Source organism: Ylistrum balloti, unplaced genomic scaffold (assembly GCF_031769215.1).
Source record: "Ylistrum balloti isolate Yb309-2 unplaced genomic scaffold, AGI_CSIRO_Ybal_v1 Utg370834, whole genome shotgun sequence".
Taxonomy (NCBI): Eukaryota; Metazoa; Mollusca; class Bivalvia; order Pectinida; family Pectinidae; genus Ylistrum; species Ylistrum balloti.
Genome location: NW_026782481.1, coordinates 50,759 through 56,941, shown reverse-complemented (window position 1 = coordinate 56,941; position 6,183 = coordinate 50,759).

Below are 6,183 nucleotides of genomic sequence, written 5' to 3'. Positions count from 1 at the left end.
TAAATTAACACGTTGCATTGACAGGTAATCCAATCTAACACTTCCCCAGCATAGTCACAAACATTCCATCCCTGATAAAATGTGCTATTCAATAAATGATAATATATATTTTTTTAAAAATCCACAAGGGGAAAATATACATTTTTTTAATTCCATAATTTTATTAGCCACCCTTTTAAGTCAAAATACTTAAACAACGGCACCAACATTAATAAACCATTGAAAAATGAAAAAAAAATCCTTTTTTCAAAGGCCGAAATACTCGGCAAAACTTTGTATTCTTCTTTCATTGATAACTCTCCTGGAAACCACACATTCAATATATAGCAGAAAGGTGCATCGGGTAACAATTTTGTGTTTGCAAGAACAGAACGTAGAGCAAACATAGCATTGATTGTATTAATATCAGAAAAAAAATTCGATCTGGGCATCAGATATTATGTCATACGATTCATTCCAATTCAGCAATCGGCGAACAAGTATAGATGTAAATGATTTGCCAAGACAGCTGAATAAACTCGTACTTCAAAAATTATTTGGATAACACTTTCATCCTTCTTATGCACCGGAGTAATTACCACTGGATCACTCAACGAGAAAAAAAATCCAGAATTTAAAATTTCAATAAATAACGTACATGATGTAGGTAGAAGTAAAATTTCCCCATACAGTTAACACTAATTAAGAATACCATCTATTTCATGTGAATTTCATTGTGTTAGTATAGGAATTGATTTTGATATTTTTTCTTTGGAAATTTCACGGTCTAATTCATCTTATAGAGATAAACCATAGCTTCACTATCCACACACGTATCTGACATATCATCTATATTTGGATCATGGTGTTTGGGTCATTAATTCTTGTCAGGTACTTAAAATAGTTCTTGAATAAACAAATAAAATTCCTCCGAGGACTTGATGATTTCTGTGATACAAACTTTTGATAAACTGACATGGATTATGTTTTGAAATAGTCTTCAATTATCCATCTCTAATCTCATATCTTGTTTCTTTTTCTTTGATTCTACAGTCTTGTATGTCCTCTATGATATATTGTTTGTTTAATCAATATCGAACCATGGTTTGTCTTCACGTACGAGGTAAATTCATACCAATGTTCACCACGCCCACCTACACTTTCAGGCTTTGCGTGTGCCTCATAGGCGAATTGAGACGTACATGAGACATATAGTCCTAATAAATTACCAATAGTATCTTGTGGTCTGATGACATTGAAAATTCCAACAAACTCCCCAAACTTCCAGGAATTCAATAGAAATTGAAGAAAATCTGTCGCTTTGCTTCAACATGAATTTTTACCCTTTCCAGTCAACATTTTGGTAAGTCACCCCTATATATATATTTAGAAACAAGGGAATACAAGTTTTTCAAATCTTGAGCCCAAAACATGTTTTATTGATAATGGCGTTTCCATAGCAACCAGAGTTTTAAATATTTAAAAAATTCGTAACTTCCTATCATTAGTAAAATTTTTCGATGATGGAAATGAATATAGAAAATAGTTCCGAACTTCATAGTATTGTGAATTATTGGAGTAGGAACTATGTTTATGCAAGAAATTTACTTATTTACGGTTGTAGCCATGGTTACCAGCTCATTTTTCGAATACTCATTTTGTTAAAATCAACAAAGTTCATTTCTGTCTGGCCAAATTTCATTACATAAGAAAAGGTTTTGTATAACAGAATTACCATTTATTTAACCACCAGAATATATAATAGGAATCTGAAAAAATATATTTGTTAAAATTTCACAGCGAAGTAATTTCTTTTCGCATTTAAAAGTTGCCATGGTAACAAAATTAGATCTTTTTGAAAACCATAAATATTGTATTTATAACCAAATTAATTCGTGAACCTGTGAAGGAAAAGCTATTTTATACACATTCTGTAAGTTCTGCTCTATTGAAGAAGTGTTTTAAATGCAGTTACAAGCCTTACTGAATATTTACTTTCAGATGTCAGGATAGATAACTCAAGTTAAAAAACCATAACAATTTCAGAAGTTTTCATTTCATTTGTTTTTTTTTCAGTTTTCAATTATTTCTTCTGTACTGATTTTAAACTACATGTAGTAGAAATCTAAAATTAATTTTTCAACGTATTTATTCTGTGTTTTAGTTGTCATGACGACCAATAAGTATCTTCTTCTACACAGCAATACTGAAATGTTCTTATTGGATTCAGTATCTTCACAAAATAGTAACATTTCTGTAAAAAAAATCATTTTGTCTTTCAGAGTTATAGTATTACTGCTAAAACCACGATGATGTTTCCAAAACTAGGTACTTGCACCAGATTGAAGCGTTTCAAACTGTCGCATTTACCAGAAATTAAAAACAACAACACATAATTTAGATAAAATAATTCTAATTTTGCATACAAATAAATGGTGAGGGGAAAGATAAGTGAAGAATTTGCTGGCTCAGAAGGCACTTGCTTGATTTGGATGTTCCAGTATCACCACACTTTATCCATGCTACAGTAGTTCGGTGTTGATGCCTGAAGTGAGCAATTAGAAAAAAATGTCAATATAAGCATTCGTTTGTACACTTATGGATATTTCAACTAATACGTCATTATACGATAGTTGTAGGTTCAGATAAAGTTGTAAAGCAGTGTTCAAGGTTTTACGCTGTATCACATCAGTTATACAAACAAACCCATGGACAAAATTCATTTAGGAATAATGCTATAAAAATCATCAAAATGTAGTAGTTGAAGTCAGTTCCTATCTGGAAGCAATTCAGACTGTCATTATTTCCATGTATACATTATACAAAACAAAAGTTTACAGAAGTTCATGCATGTAAGGGCTATGAGTTACACTATTATTGTAATGCTAGATTTATCAAACTACTTTCCTAATGTCTATTTCTTGCATTTTTCATTTTCTTTTATTTTGAAAGTTTGTGACATTTTTTTGTAAAAAAAAATATTAATAAAAAAATACAATTTGACTGTAAATATTATGATTGATGAATTGATCATATTTCTAATTTTTGTTTATCAGTAATTTTCCAGTGCTAATTCATATCCTATTAATAGCTCAGTTACTTTACGATATCTCAGATATGTGTAAAAAATAATTAATTTTGTACTGTTTAGCCATATGATAAAAAGAGAAACATATATACCATATATCATGTTCTATCATATCATATGTTGCTGCGCATATTGTTACACAATATATTTACTGGAATATTACTAAAAATCATTTTTTTTAATAATTCATGTAATAGTTATTTCAATGTTCTATCATAGCTGGAATTCCCGAGTTGGTCAGCTGGTGTTTAGCATTAGCTTTCAACTTGACCTATTGGGAACAACGGAAGGATTAATGATTTCATGTTCGATCGAAACTTAAAGTCGGACTCAATAACACAGGCTTACGGCGGATCGGTCCTACTCAGTCAATAGGACCGACGCCATGCATTTTTACCCGAGACAACGTGACGTCTTAATGTCCGGAAAAAATATAGAAGTTAGAAGAGGACTACAAAAAATATTCAACACAAACGCAGTATTCGAATAATCTGTATTTAATTTAGTAAGATGAGAGAAAAAAACATTAGGACCGAACAAAACATTTGACCTCGACACAAGAGAGTATTACTGTAAGTGTTGCCTTTCAGTACTGCTGTATAGAATGTCATTTTGAATGTACCTTTTCAAGGTCATCCTTGTAAATCCTGATGGATTGGCATGTTCTTGATGTATTTGAATACTAGTCATACATGTTAATAGTGCGACTGTTAAAGTCACCTGCACTGTACTAACATTATGTCGTCCTCGCGGGTAAAATGACATAATTTCAAGGCTCGCGCTGGCGATCGCCAATGGCGCCATTGGCGAAAGTGAAATGAGATTGGCGATTTCAAATTTCTATTGGCGAAAATGCCGATTAGAGACATTTCCAGTCACCGATGACTGTATAGAGAAAAATCACTGGCGTTTAACTTATTTGTAACGAGTGACACAGGTAAATTTTGCTCCGACTTCGTTGTGTACTACACGGTCACGGCTGACTGACTCCCGCAGCTGGGGCAAGGTCAGCTATCGGAACTCTTTTGTGTTTTTGACAGCAACGTTTACCTGTCTAAACAGGAACACGCCTGTAATGAAAATCGCCAATTATCCAATGATGTCTCCCTTGTCTCAATCCGAGATAGCCTCTGCCGTGAACAATAAGGTAAGTTAGCTGAAGGAAAGATGTTGTTTTATCGGGAATTGGCTTACGGTAGGTGGATCATTAGGTGTGTCGATGTCGTTAATTGGGCACGAGTTTGTGATTTCTGCAGACATAACTTCGTAAACTAGTGCATTTGAAAGGGCCCGAAATAGGCTTCTTAACCTTTTTGATCGACTATTAAAATAGCAAGAAACACAAGATATAATTTTGTTGTTTTTACACTATGTTGCCGATTTTGTTTTATATTTTTGTACATATTTTGGTCACATCAGATTTGGCCCTTCACTAAGATAGATCGTTAGATGAAATGGAAAACGTAAACTCCCCTTTAGTGATAGGGATGGGAAAGTACCCAGATTGTCATCATTTGTTTTTAAGACACCATCTATTGAAAAGGAAAATGACAGCCCTGATCAGGTTACTAACAAGGGCAGTAGTTCAAGAAAGCTCATGTTTTGTGACATATGTATGAAGGCATTAGTTAGAAATAGTTTCACTGATGGCTGCAGTAAGAAAGAGTGCTTGGTTAAGCATGAGAAAGGATCAGGTATATACAACTATTCATCATTTATGAACAGAAAATTATGTAAATTTAGATTAAGTAATTCAGAAATGCCTAGAGGATGGTACAATATAGTTACTCATTACAGCCTGCTTGGCACATGAATTAGAAACACGTCACCTGCACTGTACTAACATTATGTCGTCCTCGCGGGTAAAATGACATAATTAAATTTATTATATAAATCACAATTATATTGGTTGTAAAATTGGGAACCAATTGGTGGCAAGTAGACGCATGATGATGATTGAAATAAAATATACTAATTTTGAGTTTATCAGTGGACAGTACATTTTCCTAGTTTAAAAATTTCTAAAACATACAATATCAATATTATACCTATTACAAATCCAACACTTTGATAGAAAATGCAGTGACATGCATTCGAATAGAGATGAACACAGCGAAATCTATTGAAAACGATAGGATACAGTCTAGTTCTTCATTCGGATACGTCATAACATGTACGTATACGTATACTTTATCACCTAAAAAAATACTAAATTTTGATATCCTCTAATGAGATAAGATAAACTGCTACTGACCGACTATATGTGCCTATATCACGGCACATTTTACATCAGTGGGTGGCGGAACCAGGAGTAAAGCAGGTAAGTCTACAAAGCGAGTAAATGATTTGTATAATAGGCTGTGTAACTCTTATGGACAGGTTTTAACGTCCTTGCAACAGCCAGAGACATTTCACGGCGAGTGTCGAGAGGGACACCAAAAGTGAAAAGTATATGACAGAAATATTCCAATGAGTGTAGCAGATATAATTAGAGATTTAGATGTCACATTTGCCGCTATGTATAAACTTAAATTATGTGTCATTTTCACCTCTAAAGCGACACAACTGATTTTAATTCAAAATGAAGTTGTCGAAATAGTCGTTTTGTTAAAACTTTGGTAAGATTATGAAGGAGATTCATGTGTCCAGCTAAAGAATGGCACAACTACTTTTCATAAAAAACTAAAAAAAAATATATATATATATATATTTGTATCAAAGAATTATTAAACTTTCTGATAAATAGCATACATTATGGAATTTTTACTTTCAATGCGATATAATGGTATTTTTAAAAAAATACCGCTATATAATCTATTGTGAAATAAAATACTCATCTAAAGAAAGAAATCAGCGCATGTGCGACGCGGTATGTTCACAAAAGCTGCATATGTTGAAGACGCGTGTTAAGAGACATCAGCATTCAAGTTTATCTGAGGACAGCTGTCTAGGTAGACACCAAGACCCAAGATCATATGAGGATTAGTGTTTAGGGAGACAATATCAACCTTGATCATATGAGGGCGGGTCATTTGAGAGACCAACAGTCAAGGTTATATAAGGACTGGTGTTTAGGGAGACAATATCAACCTTGATCATATGAGGGCGGGTCATTT